This window comes from Mobula birostris, chromosome 2 (assembly GCF_030028105.1).
Source record: "Mobula birostris isolate sMobBir1 chromosome 2, sMobBir1.hap1, whole genome shotgun sequence".
NCBI lineage: Eukaryota > Metazoa > Chordata > Chondrichthyes > Myliobatiformes > Myliobatidae > Mobula > Mobula birostris.
Window position 1 is genome coordinate 47,166,419 of NC_092371.1, and position 18,447 is coordinate 47,184,865.

The following is an 18,447-nucleotide window of genomic DNA, read 5'->3' on the forward strand; positions in this document are numbered from 1 at the left end:
TTATGCTCAGTTATTTATAGGCAATGGATTCAGTCTGCCAAGGTACTGACACACCGTCGCTCACATGCTTGATTTTGCAGTATGTAGTGCAACAGTACCTTTAGGAACTGAATGTTCTGTGTGATATGACCTTGATATATTTTTGCGTATTTGGACTATTTAGAGCTAAGTTACTGTCTTCCATAAAGGATGTTCTGTTGAACGCTTTCATTCTATATAACATTTATGCAAGCAAACATACATCAACAGTAACTTCTCAAACTATTCTGATTGGCAGTTTTCAATAGATATTAAACATGTTTTTGCACCGATACTCATAAATAAATTTATTCAAGTTATAATAAGTACAGTTTTCATTAATTAAATGATAATTTCTTGGTATTATTCCAAATGATTCCAGAGTTAACATAAACAGGATTCATTTGAAAGCATTGAGAGACTGTGAATGTATTTTGGCTGTGAAAATCTGGTATTTGGTATTTTAAACAGGCTATATTGTGGCAGCTGCATTCTCCCCTGCACTTCCAAAGTTCAGTTCCTATCAATTTGAAGAATGAAATTTCAGAGCCATCATGCAGTGCAAGCCACTACTTTCTAACATATTGTCAAGTCGCGCTCTACAGCTGACTCAGTTATATTCTTCAGTTTTATCAATTACACTTGGTGTAAGTGGTTCAATATTCAAAGTTCAAAATAAATTTATTATCAAAGCACACGTATATAGCTCAGAGATTCATTTTCTTGCAGGCATACTCAATAAATCCAATGACCATAACAGAATCAATGAAAGACCGCACCAACGGAGCAGACTACTGGTGTTCAAAAGATAACAAACTGCACAAATACAAAAAGAAAGGGAACAAAGAAATAATAATAATAAATAAATAAGCAATAAATATCGAGAACATGAAATCATCCTTGAAAGTGAGTCCATAGGTTGTGGGAACATTTCAATGAAAAGGTGGTGCAGCAGAGTGTAGTCATGCCCTCTGGTTCAAGAGCCTGATGGTTGAGGTGTAAAAACTATTCTTGAACCTGGTGGTGTGGGTCTTGTGGCTTCTGCACTTCCTTCCTGACGGCAGCAGCGAGAAGAAAGCATCACCTGGATGGTGAGGGTCTATGATGATGGATGCTGCTTTCCTGTGACATCACTCCATATAGACGTGCTCAATGGTGGGGAGGGCTTTACCCATGATGGAATGAGATACAGCCCATTATCTACTACTTTTTGTAGGATTTTCCATTTAAGGGCATTGGTTTTTCCATACCACGCTGTGATGCAACCACCAGTCAATATACTCTCCACCATACATCTATAGATGTTTGTCAAAGTTTTAGAAATCATTCCAAATCTATTCCAAGTTCTAACTTCCTGAAAATAGGTCTTTGATTGGTTTCCTGGGGATCACCCAATTCAAACTTTTGTGTAACAAAGTACAAAGAGAGAGCTTTTAGAATAATTAATACTTTTTGAATATTTATTTATAACTTACATTTTCTGTGTTGTCTAAACCTACATCCGTATAATACAGCTGCACGCAGGTTTTTCATTACAGGTATACCTGAACCACATCAGACTTGTGGACATGACAATAAGCTCAACTTGAGATGATGGTTTATTAACATCTAGTAGAGGTGTTTTGTTGTATCAAGATTTTCATTTGGATTTATTTGACATTATATTAAATGTCGCAATAAGTTTTATGTTTTTAAATCTTCAAAGCATTTAATGATATAACCAAATGCACTAAACCATTGGTCAGCTCATGGTGGGTGGCTCTCTATAATGCATTTAACATTATTAAGCAAGCATAAATTATTAGTTTTTTTTCACATAGGGGTAGAAATAGGATTATCTATTTATATAATGCAATATCATTCATTTTTGACCAGAACAGGTTTAAAAACGTTGAACATCAACACAAAATCTATGCGGATGTCTGAAAGTGAATTCAAAAAGACATGCATAAGTACAAGTCTTGTATTTTATTCCAAGATAATCGGTGTTTATATTGCTGAAATTCTATTTTATTTAACTGTGAATGTGAATATTAAAACTGAATTATCCAGTCTGAATCAATGTGCATGGTCATGGTTTGCTACATAAGTCACGAATTTGGATTGCGGCTTGTTTTCCTTCATTTCATCTGCCAGATAGTGAAGTGAAACAATCCAAGCACACTCGAGACAGAAATGAAACAGAACTCTAAGTTGCTAATCTTATTTCTGCTCTTCGAGTGATATGTATTTTTATACAGTCAGTTTGGATTGGCAGCAACATCTCCTCCACAATCACCATTAGCACAGGTGCACTATAGGCTGTGTGCTTAGCTCCCTGCTCTATCACTTTATACTTACAACTGTGAGGCTAGGCGCAGCTCCAATGCTCCAATAAGTTTGTTGCTGACACCACTGTCGTTGGCCAAATCAAAGTTGGTGATGAATCAGCGTATAGGAGGGAAATTAAAAATCTGGCTGAGTGGTGCCACAACAGCAACGTCTCACTCAACGTCCTCAAAATGAAAGAGTTGATTACAAGAGGTCCATGAGCAACACCTCATTAGAGCATCAGAGGAGGAGAGGATCAGAAACTTTATATTCCTTAGTGTTATCATTTCAGAGGATCTGTCCTGGGTCCAGTGCGTACTAAGTGCCATTACAAAGAAAGCACTGCAGCACCTCTACTTCCTTCGAAGTTTGTGAGGATTCAGAATGTCATCTAAAACTTAGACCAACTTGTATAGATGTACGGTGGAGAGTATATTGACTGTTTGCATCACACTTGGCATGGAAACACCAATGCCCTACAAAACCTACAAAAAGTAATGGATTCAGGGTAGTCCATCACGGGTAAAGCCCTACCTCTCCACCATTCAGCACAACTACAAAAAGCATTGTCACAGAAAAGCAGCATCCATCGTCAAGGACCACCACCATCCAGGTCATGCTCTCTTCTCACTGCCGCCATCAGGAAGGAGATACAGGAGCCTCAAGACCCACACCACCAGGTTCCGGAATAGTTATTATACCTCAGCCATTGGGCTTTTGAACCAGAGGAGATAACTTCACTCAACTTCACTCACCCCATCACTGAACTATTCCCACAACCTACGGACTCACTTTCAAGGACTCTTTCTCTCATGTTTACTATCTATTAATTTTTCTCTTTTTGTATTTGCACAGTCTTTTGCACACTGGTTGTTTGCCCATCATGTTGTGTGCAGTCTTGCATTGATTTTATTGCGTTTCTTTGTATTTGCTGTGGGTAACTGCAAGAAAATGAATCTCAGAGTTGTATATTAGATTATGAGGACACTCTGTCCTCACTTATTGTCATTTAGAAATTTATGCATTAAGAAATGATACAATGTTCCTCCAGAGTGATACCACAATAAAAAGGACAAATCAAAGACTAACACTGACAAAACCACATAATTATAACATATAGTTACAGCAGTGCAAAGCAATACCGTAATTTGATAAAGAGCAGACCATGGGCACGGTAAAAAAAAGTCTCAAAGTTCCGATCAACTCCCAATAGTCCTAATAGCAGGCAGCAAAAGGGAGAAACTCTCCCTGCCATAAACCTCCAGGTGCCAACAACTGCCGATGCATTGGAAGCACCCGACCACAGCCGACTCTGAGTCCATCCAAAAACTTCGAGCCTCTGACCAGCGCCTCCGATACAGCCTCACGAGCACCATCCTCTGCCGAGCGCTTCGACCCCGCCCCGGCCGCCGAGCAACAGCAAAGCCGAGGACTCGGGGCCTTCTCCTCTGGAGATTCTGGATCACACAGTAGCAGCGGCAGCAAAGCAGGCATTTCAGAAGTTTCTCCAGATTTTCCTCCGTGCTCTCACGTCTGTCTCCATCAAATCAGGATTGTGCAGAAACCCTACTTGACAGATAACAGATATCATTCACCGGAGTGGTCTCTGCGCGCTGCATCGCGCCGCCATCTTCTCCTTCTCTTTGTGGCACCATACATGTACTTTGATAATGAATCTACTTTGAACAAGGTCCCAGTGGAAAGAGAGTAGAAACTTGTAATAAGGCAGGTCTCATTTCTTATTAGCTTGATTTGTACAGGAGTTGGGAGCTGAGTGAGAGAGAGCAGATTCTTTAAAATAGCAGGTCTCATTCATTTGATAATTATAGGGCACTTTAACCAATGAAAGGAAGGTGACGTTCAGTGGAATGGGTATTTTGAAACAGCTGTTGTGAAAGTGGGGCATTGTCAGTAGCACAGGAAGTCCAGCAATATATGCAAAGCAGGTATTGTAGAATTTCACATATCTACACAGATGGTTCAGAGGATCCAGTGACAGGTCATTTGGGTGTTTCTGTTTATATTCCAAATCATAACATCTTCAGCTCCATTTCCTTGACTGCAGCTGTGGTCATCGGGGAGACTATGAAGTTGCCTAACTTCCCACATCTTGATGAAGGAGCATTCCCCAGGTCTAACTGCCATCCTGTAAAAACTGAATCAAGTACTAAGGATGAATAAAGAAATTAAAAACCTTTACTTGTATTTCCTCACCAAAGCCTCAACTCCACACTCCTCTTGTTGTAAAGTTTAATAGTGGTTGGCAGACCAACATAAGCTATATTACTGCCACCTATTGAGTTGGAATGTGGAGCAAAGAGACAAAGAGTACTGTATGCCCACTAAAGAAACTCAAATAATGTAATAAAGCATAACCTTTTCAGAAAGTCAAATATGCACTTAAAACATTACAGTGGTAGTGATATCCTACCAAATTTTCCATGTTAAACCGTGTTCCAAAGGATTCAATTTAGCAATTAGTTGTTTACTTTGCACCTCATAGGAACTGCTTTTAAATGATATATGCTGTAAAATTTCTTGACAAGAGCACTCCCTACGAATGCCCATATCATGTATATTAATACTAAGGTGAGGTTGGGATTATTGCAGATTACACTACGTTTATATCTTTAATTTTATGTGATTGCTTGGGTAGAATGTCTGCCACCTCATTGTCTCCCACGTCATCACTGACCTTATTAGCTCTGGGGATCTCCAATCAACTACCACCAGCCTCATAGTATCCGCACCCCACACCTCCCATTTCTACCTCCTACCCAAGACCCACAAACCTGCTTGTCCAGATAGATCCATTGTTTCAGCTTGTTCCTGCCCCACTGAACTCATATTTGCATACCTCGACTCTGTTTTATCTCCCCTATTCAGTCCCTTCCTACCTACATCTGTGACACTTCACATGCTCTGGATCTTTTCAATGATTTCAAGCTCCATGGCCTCCATCATCTTATTTTCACTATGGAGATCCAGTCCCTATACACCTCCATCCCCCAGCAGGAAAGCCTCAAAGGTCTCTTTTTCTTACTGGACACTAGACCCAACCAGTTCCCCTCCACTACTACCACTCTCCTCTGTCTCGAGGAGCTTGTCCTCACTTTTAATAATTTCTCCATTGGCTCCTCCCACTTCTATCTAACAAAAGGTGTAGCTATGGGCACTTACATAGGTCCCAGCTATGCCTGCTTGTTTGTCGGCTACGTAGAACAGTCTATGTTCCAAGCCTACACTGGTATTTTTCCTACACTACATTGAAGGCTGTATTAGTGCTGCTTCCTGCATCCATGCAGAGCTCATCAACTTCATCATCTTCACCTCCAACTTTCACCCTGACATCAAATTTACCTGATCCATTTCCAACATTTCCTTCCCCTTTCTTGATCTCTCTGTCCCTATCTCTGGAGTCAGCTTATCTATTGATGTCTATTATAAACTCATGGTCTCTCACAACTACCTGAACTATACCTCTTCCCACCCTCGTACTAATAAAAATGCCATCCCTTTTTCTCAATTCCTTTGTCTCCACCGCATCCGCTCTCAGGGTGAAGCTTTTCATTCCAGAATGAAGGAGATGTCCAAGTCCAGGCACATAATTCTCCAGAACTTCTGCCACCTCCACATCTTTCCTTCCTCCCACCCCCAACTTTCTGCTTTCTGCAGGTATCACTCTCTACGCAAGTTCCTTGTCCACTCATCCCTCCCCACTGATCTCCCTCCTGGCACTTATCCTTGTAAGCAGAACAAGTGTTACACCTGCCCCTACACCTCCTCCTTCACTACCATTCAGGGCCCCAAACAGTCCTTCCAGGTGAGGTGGTACTTCACCTGTGAGTCTGTTCGGGGTCACATACTGTGTTCGGTGTTCCTGTATATTGGTGAAACCCGACGTAGATTGGGAGACCACTTCGCTGAGCACCTATGCTCTGTCCACCAGGAGCAGTGGGTTCTCCCAGTGGCCACCCATTTTAGTTCTACTTTCCATTCCCATTCCAATATGTCAATCCATGGCCTCCTCTACTGTCACACTGAGGCCACACTCAGGTAGGAGGAGCAACACCTTATATTCCGTCTCAGTAGCCTCCAACCTGACTGCATGAACATCGATTTCTTGAACTTCTGGTAATGCCCCCACACTCACCATTCCCCAACCCCTTGTCCCTCCCTCACCTTATCTCCTTGCCTGCCCATTGCCTTCCTCTGGTTCTCCTCCCTTTTCTTTCTTCCATGACCTTCTGTCCTCTCCTATTAGATTCCTCCTTCTCCAGCCCTGTATCTCCTTCACCAATCAACAACCCAGCTCTTTACTTCACCCCTCCCCCCTCCCAGTTTCACCTGTCACCTTGTTTATCTCCCTCCCATCCTCCCCACCTTTTAAATCTAATCCTCGTCTTTCTTTTTCCCTCCAGTCCTGCTGAAGGGTCTCGGCCCAAAACATCGACTGTACTGTTTTCCATAGATGCTGCCTGATCTCCTTCAGCATTTTGTGTGTCTCGATGTAAATATAGTGATGTCTTTGCATAAAGGGGACATGAAAGCCATAATTTAAAAATCCATTCAATCACTGTGGCAACAAAGTAGAGATAAGGAAAAGAAAGGCAGCATTCATGTAAAATTCACAGGATGGCAGGAAACCAACTGGGAGTGGGTACAAAAGGAGGAAAGAAGTTATACTTACACATTTATGTATTGGACATACTAGGTTGAATACTACATTGAGTTCATTGGCAACTCCTGCGACACCATTGGTGACAAATTGTATCAGTCCCTACCATTTCTTTGAATTCATCAGTGCATGGAGAGCAGCTTGCTCTCTGCATCCTACTGCCCTAGCTTGCATATTGACTTGCACATCATCTTGAACAGCCAGGACACAACATCCATCATCGACCCCAACCAACTGAAGATCATACATTTGTCTGCAATATACTTGTCAGCTTCAAGCACATGTAGATTTTAAACATTACACTGAAGATGTACTTAAATATGGAACACACGAGGGGTTATTAATAAATTCGTGGCCTAAGGAGGAAAGAGTCAATTTTAGAAAACCTAGCACATTTATTTTTCCTACATTTACGCACTTGGTCCAGTGGTCGTGGAGCATACGGATCCCTTCTTTGTAGAAGTCAGCATCTTGGACCTCCAGAAAGTGGTCCACAGCAGGGGTGATTGATAAGTTTGTGGCCTAGGGTAGACAGAGATGAGTTATACAGCTCTCGTTACATGCACGTGCAGTTCAACCCTTTGAGTGATTATGCAGAAAGTTTGAAGTTAATAATCCATCTCCTTCTACCTTAGGCCATGAACTTATCAATCACCTGTGCTGTGGACCACTTCTACAAAGAAGGGATCTGTATGTTTCACGACCACTGGACTAAGTGTGCACATGTAGGACGGGACTATGTTGAAAAATAAATGTGCTAGTTTTCTAAAATTGATTCCTTCTACCTTCAGCCACGGACTTATCAATCACCCCTCGTACACCTGAAATCAGAGAGGAAGCTGACCATGGGTTTAAATAAGTATATTTAATTGTAGATGGTTGTCGTCTTTATCTTCAGTATTTATCACACAATACATGATAAAGATTTCAAAATATTGTGTATTAATTAATACAGTACTGAAAGTTTATTTAACTCCAAGTATTCCCAGGAAAACCATCAAGAGCTCAATTAGAACTCATGCAGTAAAGTTTATTACTTTCAGAATTTCACAACTATAACCATATAACCATACAACTGATGTGTCATTTCACCAATTTCTCTAGATTACTGTGAAAGTGGCATTTCAGTGCAGCCTATGCAGTGGCATCAACATCTTCGGGAGTTTACATTAATTTGCATTATTTCATTAATCCACAGAAATCTAAAATGTTGTCAATTTCACAATGTATTAACAATGACAAGTAAGCCATCAGTACAGAATCAAACTTTGGTACTTTGCAAGCCACTGATTAACAAAGTGTGAATCAATCATTGAGATGGGAAATCTGGTAAACGTTACCTTTTATTTCATATAATTCAGTTATTGCTGACTCAGGCGGCCTCCCCTTATAATACAGTATTTACCACCTTATTAACACCTTTCAGCTCTAGGAAAGCTATCACAAAGGGAGACTTTAACCTAGGATTCTCACCCTAAACCCATGCATTTGACATTCATTTACACTCCATTGCTACCTTGTTAGGTACAGGAGGCACCTAATGAAATGGCCTCAGGCTACGTCCGTACTACGCCGGATAATTTTGAAAACGCCGGTTTCGAGTAGAAACGACAGGCGTCCACACTAAGCGTTTTTCAAAATATCTCCGTCCACATTAGGCGGATATTTGGGCGAATCTCCTCCTACTGGGCATGCGCAGGGCACACAGCAAACACACGAAGAGGAGGTGGTGTGCTTGTTGCGTGTTTGTCCAGTTACAGAGTAGAAAAAATTAAAAAGAATTGCTCTTGGCTGTCGCGCAGGAGGACATAAAACTTAAAAAAAAACAAATACTGGAGCGTATGGAGGCACCGACAGCGAGTTCATGGACAGTATGACCCGGCTGACGAACATTGAAAAACTGACTAACTCTGTTGCATTAATAAAGCACCTTGTTAAATGTATAAAACGTCTACATCAGCGTTATCTTGTATTTCCATACAATGTTACATTAGGCTGTTACACATCTACTGTCAGAGAAATACTTGCATAAATAGGTGAACCACCTTCATACAAGCAAGGACAGAAGCTATGGGTCAAAGTATTTGGTGAGTACATTTCTAACCCTTCTGGCTTCAGTCTAGTCCGTCTGTTCTGAAATTGTTAGGTGGTTCATGACAGCGTTTTGAAATAGTCAAAAAAGCTCACTTTACAATTTAACTCTCACCCTGTTCACACCAACTGCGCGTTATAACAGCTGTCCGGCAGTGCTTGCGCAGTACCAAGCAGAAGCAGAAAAAAGCATTGTTGTTGTGGTGTTGTCATGACAACGATTTTAAATCTCTCCGTTTACCCCGCACACACTACGCCGGATATTTAGCGTTTTCAGATTTATTCACTCTGGAGAGTGTTCTCAAACGTTTCCGTCTTCGGGGGCTGAAAACGCCGGCTCAGTGTGGACGGGAGGGCAAAACGAAGAGAAAAAGCTTCGTTTTCAAAATTATCCGGCGTAGTGCGAGTGTATGTTCATGATGTGTGCTGTAGCCCAGCCACCTCAAGGTTCACACACAATGTGCTGCAGGAGCTCGGCAGGCCAGGTTGCATCTATGGAGGCGAATAAACAGTCGACATTTCGGGCCAAGACCCTTCATCAGGAAATCTGTGAAAGCCGAACCACACCGCATCCAATTTCTCATCCAGGCAGTGTACGATGTGCTTCCAAGCCCATCAAACCTGCACACATGGGGCAAGGCGGCTGTGCAAGGGCACTTGGTGCGGGACGGTACCGATGGAGGCATGATCAGGTCCTGAAGACCATCGCTGAAGCCGTCAGCGCAGGAGTTGAGTGGGTGAAGCAGTCCCGACCCTCCAAGCAGACCATTGCCTTTGTCAGAGCTGGGGAGCAGCCAATACCTGCCAAAAGAACATCTGCAGGCATTCTGACCTCTACAAGGGACTGGCAGCTGTTGGTGGACCTCGAACGGCAGCTGAAGTTCCCCAACCATATCGCAGCCACCACCCTGTGACCAGACATTGCCCTAGTGTCTGAGTCGACTAAGCAAGTGGTGCTGCTGGAGCTGACAGTCCCATGGGAAGATAGCTTGGAAGAGGCCTTTGAAAGGAAGCTCTCCAAGTACGCAGGACTGGTCAGCAACTGTCAGCAGGCTGGATGGAGAGCGAGGTGTCTCCCAGTGGAGGTTGGTTGGAGGGGATTCGTAGCCCATTCTTTAGTTAGAGCCTTCAGCATTTTGGGCATCGAGGGAGAGAGGAAGAGGAGAGCCATCTGCAGTACCACCGATGCGGCAGAGAGGGCCTCAAGATGGCTGTGGCTCAAAAGAGGGGAGCCAAGGAGTCATAAGTAGCTAGCCATCTGGACACAAGCTGGGGTCTGCTCAGCCCCGGCTGGGTCACCTGGAGGAGGTTGTGTGATGTTGAGAGACCCGAAACACCCGATGATTCCAGGAACATCACTGAAGATGTGTCCAAAAGCATCAATAGATGTATGTACACAGCTTGTCCTCGATTTCCAGCATCTGCAGTACCTCTTGTGTCCGCTTCAAGATTCGATGTGATGTGCATTCAGTGATGCTCTTCTGCACACTGCTATCGTGACATGAATTTATCTGAGTTACTGTCGCCTTCCTGTCAGCTGGAACCAGTCTGGCCATTCTCCTCTGACCTGTCTCATTGACAAGGCATTTTTGCCAACAGATCTGCTGCTCACTGGATGTTTTTTTTTCAGTATTTTGTACAATTCTCTAACCTCTAGAGATGGTTATGTGTGAAATCCTGGGAGATTAGCAGTTTCTGAGATAATCAAACCACCCCATCTGGTACCAACAATCATTCCGTGGTCAATGTCACAAAAGTCACATTTCTTCCCCATTGTGATGTTTGGTCTGAACAATAATTAAACCTCTTGACCACGTCTGTATGCTTTTATGCATTGAGTTGTAGCCTCATGATTGGCTGATGAGATATTTGTATTAATGAGCAGTGTACTGTTGTATTTAATAAAGTGGCCACTGACTGTATATATTTTTTTTATTCTGTTTGAAGTGTTTTTACAAATGGCACAATCAGAAGTATTTAAGAACAGTTTGTCAGTCTTTACCAGCTTTGTAGATACTTGATTGTTGCAAATTTAGTGATTACTACATGGATGATGGGATTAACTCAGAAAGATACACACGACTTGGCTCGGACAAGAAGTGCTGAATGACCTCTTTCCTGGCTGTATGATTCTACATATTCTATGATTCTTTACTGCATAGGAAAATGTAACCAGTATTTTTTAAACAATACAGAAGTACCTTCACGTTATTTTCCAAGAACACATTTCATCAGAGCACTAATTTACAGAAATTCACCAGCACTAAAAATGTGGAATCTGTTTGAACAACTTGGGCTAGGTTGTACCATGCTTAGTGAAACCTTTGCAATTCATTTTAATTGCTACCTGGTTGCTAGTAATGCTATTTTGACTTTTATTGAGGTGCATTGTGAACCATTTTCAACTGTTTCGTGGAAATGTTGGCAGCATGATAGACAACACACTATTGACTTCTGCACCAGTGTATAAACATACTGGATGTGAAATTTGTCTGACCCTTCACCTCATTCCTCTGAATGAAGATGCCAAAGCTTAAGTGTTCGAGGGTAGTTTATTTATTACATTATTTTGCCATGATGATTTTTAATGATTTCTCATACCTTCAGTTGGTGTATTTAATTAAATACTTGTTCATCCATTATGTGCCATGTCGTGTGACTTGGGCAAACATGGTCTTGACCATGATTGTTCTTGGCAAATTTTTCCACAGAAGTGATTTGCCCTTGCCTTCTTCTGGGTAGTGTCTTTCCAAGATGGGTGACCCCAGACATTATCAATACTTTTCAGAGATTGTCTGCCTGGTGTCAGTGGATGCATAACCAGGACTTGAGATATGCACCAGCTGCTCATATGACCATCCACCACCTGCTCCCATGGCCCTGATCAGAGGTGGGGAGGGAAGGGGGAATGGGGTTAAGCAGGTGCCACACTTTGCCCAAGGGTGACCTAAAGGTTGGTGGTGGGAAGGAGGGCCTTACGCCTCCTTTGGTAGAGATGCATCTCCACCCCGACACCCAAATTAAATGCTAATTTGTTTTATTTGTTTAAATCTATTTGAATTTGTTTTTTTATTAAATTCAAAGTAAATTTACTATCAAAGTAAGTACATGCTATCGTATACTTCCCTGAGATCCATTTTCTTGCAGACATTCATAGTGGTACAGAGAAATGTAATAGAATCAATGAAAACTGCACATAAAGAAAGACTGACAAACAATGAATGTGTAAAGTAAGATGAACTGGACAATAAAAAAATAAGTAAATAAATAATACTGAGAACATGAGATGTACAGTCTTTGAAAGCAAGTCCATAGGTCATGCAATCATTTCAGAGTTGAGGTGAATAAAGTTATTCACTCTGGTTCAGGAGCTTGATGGTTGAAGAGTAATAACTGTTCATGATCCTGGTGATGTAGGACATAAAGCTCCTGTATCTCCTTCCCAATGGCAGCAGTGAGAAGAGAGCATGAACAACAGGAATTCTGCAGATGCTGGGAATTCAAGCAACACACATCAAAGTTGCTGGTGAACGCAGCAGGCCAGGCAGCATCTGTAGGAAGAGATGCAGTCGACGTTTCAGGCCGAGACCCTTCGTCAGGACTAACACAGAAGTGAGCGTGACCTGGATAGTGGTAGTCCTTGATAATGGATGCCAAAACCATTAATATATTAAGATGGCTGTGAATGTTTAATTAAATCATTGTTACCTATTTTGATAGGTTTTGAGTGCATCTGAAAACACAATATATATGAAATATTAATTGCCTGTGAGAGCTTTAACTGTTAATTAACTAACCGACTGAACCAGCCCTAAAAGATTTTGCAGACTTTGTGAGTGAGGTTTGTTCTAAACACACCTCATCACAGAGGGCTTTGCCACCATGCCAGCCACAGCACAGAGAAACAAGCCAGCTTCTTTCAAAATGTTCCTACTGGGAGATCTGCACAAGCTAATTCCAAGTCTTCATCAGCCAAGATGGGCAATGCAGTACTGACTGCAAATTTTCTGCCAACAATTTTAGGTTTTGCCAACAGCCCAGTAAAGTTCAGATTTGACATAATCTTACAAAACTCTTTTGTATTTAGTTACAGTCTGGCTGGCATCTGTATTCATCATTTTTGCCATTACTTACTAAAGCAACACTCAACTTGAGTGTTGCAATCAACTTTCAGCCTATTTAAGATTTGATTTCAGAAATTAAAGCTGGTTTTCTGTGGATGTCTTAAGGCCATATTTCAAAGAATGTCAGTGAATACACATACACTTCTTTATCGACAAACATGGTTTTATCATTTGTGTGCCACCCTGAAGGTTGGGGCATGGACATGACCTTTAGCATGGTAAAGCCCTGTTCAGCAGTCTGATTCAGAAGGCATATGTGATCCAGGTACATTGGTAAACTGGATCCAAAAGTGACTTCATGAAAGGAGACAAATGATAGTGGCCAAGGTGTGTTTTATTTTGATTAGAAGTCTATAGCAATGTACGTGATTACAAATGTTTGTACATGAGAATGTAGATGCACTGACTAGTAAGCTTGCTAGCAACACAAACTGGTGGAGCAATACACAGCAACGAAGGTTGTGAAAGGATACAGAGGGACAAAGATCAATTAAAAAGTTGTGGAGTAGTGGCAGATGAAATTTAATCCAAACAATGAAGTAATGCATTTAGAGCAGTTAGAGTAAATGACGGGACTCCAGGAGTAATATACAGAGCATATTTAACATGTAACGTCATAGGCCCCAGAAAATGGTGACATAGGTGGACAGGGTAGTGAAAAAGGCCTTTGTCATAGTTTCTTTATAAGCTGAGAGACTGAATGGCAAAGTTGTGTTTCAGCTGTACAAGACTTTGGTCAGGCCTTGCCTGAAAAACTGTGTATATGTCTGGTTGCCACAACACACAAAACATGTGGTAGCATTAGAAGAAATTCACCATGACATCACTGGAATGAAGGGTTTTTTTTAGAATAAGAGAATAGATAGGCTGTGTTTATTCTCAAAGAAATGTAGGAGATTGAGGGGTGATCTTATAGATATTTATAAAATTATTGGAGATATAGATTGGAAAGATGGTCACTTTTACAAATGTGAGCTGTCTCAGACGAGAGTGCATAGTTTTAAGGTGTGAAAGGAGAATATTAAAGGCAAGGTTTTCCACACAGGGGCGTGATTATATAGAACTGAAAAGCGAGAGTAAGTGACTGAGCAATTATAGCACTTAAAAGGCATTTGGACAAGTACTTGGACTGGAAAGAATTTGAGGGGTATGGGCCTAATGCAGGAAAATGGAATGAGCATAGATAGCCATCAATGTTAGCATCAGTGAGGTCGGCCAAAGGGCTCCCTTCTGTCCTATACAACTCTGATGAGTTTATACCAGACTATGGCAACATGAAGTGTTAGGGGTAAAATATATGAATTAGGGGTGACATTGTCCATTGTCAGCCATTTTCTGCTGACTGACTACTTGTGTTTACACTTAAAAGTATTGCTAATTTAACTGCAGAATTCAGATACACAGATTAGCAGCTAAACTATTGGAAGGGGATTTATGATTTTGATTTGATGCCAAAGACATTCTAGCTGCAATATTGTATCTTGGGCCCAACAAGGTTCCCGCTGAAGTGCAACTAACCTAAACGACAGTGGGAAACTTTTCATAAATGTTGTTTCCACTCTAAGTCAAACTGCAGTGCAGGTGAATGTGAATATTTGGAGGCTGAGATCCAAGTTATTCAATTCACTCACTAAAATGAAGGGAATTACAATTAACATCTGCAAAACATCACCCAATTACCCCCACTACACAATTCATCCCTCTAACAACTAAGTTTCACAACAAAACTTTGGAATATGTGAACCACTCTATGGGAGCATCTCTTGGTAAAGGCAACCTCTCTGCTAAAATATGCCACCATCTCCAATGCACCAATATACCAAGATCAAGCTCAAGTCTTGCATAAAGCTCACGGTCTACCAGAGAACTGTATGTTTCAGGCACGTCAAATCTTTCAAGAGGTACTACCAATGCTGTCTCTCTTTCACAGGCTGTGAAGCTCAATGTCCTCTCCCAGACCGATATGCAAGCATTGCTGTTTAATTAAGCAAAACTTTTAGTGATGGTTGGGGCACCTTATTCACATGTCTGAAGCAAGGGTCTCAAACTATGCACTCTATTCCAAGCTCCCTCCTCACAAAAGGTTCTCAAGAACCTTTCAAGGTCATTCTCAATAACTTCCTGGAAGATTGTAACAGTTTTCTGCAAATTCCTGTCCTGTGAATCATCATAATGTAAAACAATTATCTGAAATTACAGTTAAAAAAAAATTAGTTCCTCATAAGGACCATGCAGAAGTCCAGCAAAGTTAACAAAGGGAGCACACCACCTCCTATATGATCCACCCATTCTCCCTTCAAGTAGCTCCTTTTCCAGCAGTAGCAGAGCCTATAGATCCCACAGAACTGGATTGGAAACAACACACAAAGCATTGGAAGAACTCAGCAGGCCAGGCAGCATCTATGGAGGGAAATAGATAATGGATATTTTGGGCTAATACTCTATTAGCCCAAAATATCCATTATCTATTTCCCTCCAGATGAAAGATTTTGACAAAATTATCCTCTGTCTATTTCCCTACTAGATGCTGCTGCCAGCATCTGCAGTCTCTTGGATTGGAAACAAGTTATCTTTGACCCAAGTGACTGTCTAAAGGGGGACAATATTGTCGTAATTCTATTTCAGTCCTGCTCGCCCAACCTGGAACATCTAGTTTTCAAATGTTGTTCATTTTATCTGCTGAGAAAAGTTTCTCCCACAGTCCAAAGACATACTGGGCAGGTTAATTGGTCATTGTGAATTGTCCTGTGATTAGGCTCGGGTTAGGGTTAAATTAGTGTTGTTGGGGGTTGCTGGGTGGTGCAGCTCAAAGCACCAGAAGTGTTTATTCCACTCTGTATCTTTAAATAAATAAATTTCAACCAGGCCAGACTGAAGAAGTCGCTGAACAACAACCACCAACGTATCACCTGTGGAACCAGAGCAGCCAACGTACTTCACCACTGTTATACCGCCATCAAAAATGATAACCATGCCATCCCACGCTCAAACTTTGGAAAGTCCAATCACCTGGCTGCACTTCTACTCCCAGTATATAGGCAGAGACCAAAGACCACAGTACCAATGGCAAGAAGCAGAAAGGTACGGTCAAGGGAGGCATAGGAGCACTAACAGGACTGCTGTGAGTCAGTGGACTGGGTAAAATTCAGGAATTCGTCCTTTAATCTGAATAGATATGCTACAGTTGTCACTGACTTCATCAGGACCTGTGTGGATGAGTGTGTGCCTTCGAGGACATGCTGGACGTACCCAAACCAAAAGCCATGGATGAACCTGGAGATTCGTAGCCAGTTGAGGGCTAGGTCTGTGATGTTCTAAACTGGTGATCCAGAACTATACAAGAAGTCTAGGTGAAACCTACAGAAGGCTATTTTAAGGATGAAAAAACAATTCCAGTTGAAGTTAGAGACCGAATCAGGGTTTGAAGGCCATTACTTCCTACAAAGCGAGACCTAACATGATGAAACCTAACTTCATTACTGAATGAGCTCGATGTCTTTTATGCATACTTTGAAAGGGAGAAAAGGACTATGCCTATGTGAATCCCTGCAGCATCTGGTGACCCTGTAAGTCCTACCATGGAGGCTGACATCAGAATATCTTTCAAAAGGGTGACCCCTCGCAGGGCATCAGACCCTGATGGTGTACCTGCAGGGCTCTGAAAACCTGTATCAACCAAATGGTGGGAGTGTTCAAGGACATCTTCAATCTCTCACTGCTGCAGTCAGAGGTGCTCACCTGCTACAAAAGGACAATAATCATACCAGTGCCCAAGAAGAACAAGATGACCTGCCTCAATGACTATTGCCCAGTGGCACTCATATATACTGTGATGAAGTGCTTTAAGAGGTTGTTCATGGCCAGAATCAACTCCTGCCTAAGCAAGGACCTGGACCCACTGCAAATTTGCCCATCACCACAATATGTTTACAGCAGATGCAATTTCAATGACTCTTCACTCAGACTGAGATCGCCTGGATAAGAGTAATACCTACATAAGGGTATGTACATTGATTACAGCTCTGCGTTCAACGCAGTCATACCCTCAGTTCTAATGAACAAAACCCGGCCCTCTGGACCTCCTTCTGCAACTGCATCCTTGACTTCCTCATCGGGAGACCACAGTCTGTGCAGAAGAGAAGTAATATTTAATTTTATTACATTGCCCAGCAACCCCCAATTTAACCCTAGCCTAATTTACAATGACCAATTAACTACCAACTGGTTCAATTTTCGACTGAGGGAGGAAATGCAGACCCCAGAGAAAATCCACACATTCGTGGGGAGAACTCTTTAGAGCTAGCCTCAGGAATTGAACCTGGGTCACAGGTACTGTCAAGCTTTGTGCTAACTATTAAGCCACTGTGCTGCCCATATCTCCTCCTCTCTGACAATCATCAATGGTGCACCTCAAGGGTGCATGCTTAGCCCACTGCTCTACTCTCTCTACACTCATGATTATTTGCTGAGCACAGCTCAAATGCTATCTATAAATTTGCTGATGACACAACCATTGTTGGCAAAATTTTCAATGGTGATGAGGAGTCATACAGGAGCAAGATAGATCAGCTGGTTGAATGTCGTCACTCAACATCTGTAAGACCAAGGAATTATTTGTCGACTTCTGGAAGGGAAAGCCATGGGAAAACTTACCAGTCCTCTTCGAATTATCAGCAGTGAAAAGAGTGAGCAGATTCAAGTTTCTAGGTGTCAACATCTCTGAAGATCTATCTTAGGCCCAACATATTGATGCAATTACGAAGAGGGCATGACAGCAACTATACTGTATTTTGTTAGAAGTTTGAGGAGAATGAGTATGTCACCACAGGCATTCAACAAGTGACTACAGATGTACTGTGGAGAACAGTCTAACTGGTTGCAGCACTGTCTGGTATGGAGAGGCCAGTGCACAGGATCAGAAAAAGCTGCAGAAAGTTGTAAACTCATGGACACTGGTTTCCCCAGCATCAAGGGTGCCTTCAAAAGGTGGGATCCATAATTAAGGACCCTCAACAAAATCAGAACCAAAATCAGGTTTAATATCCTCAGTAAGGTTGTAAATCTAGTCAGCTCCATCTTGGGCACCAAGACATCTTTAGGGAATGGTGTCTCAGAAAGGCAACATCTGTTATTAAGGACCTCCAGCACCCAGGGCATGCCCTTTTCTCACTGTTATCATCAGGTAGGAGGTACAAAAGCCTGAAGGCATACACTCAGTGATTCAGG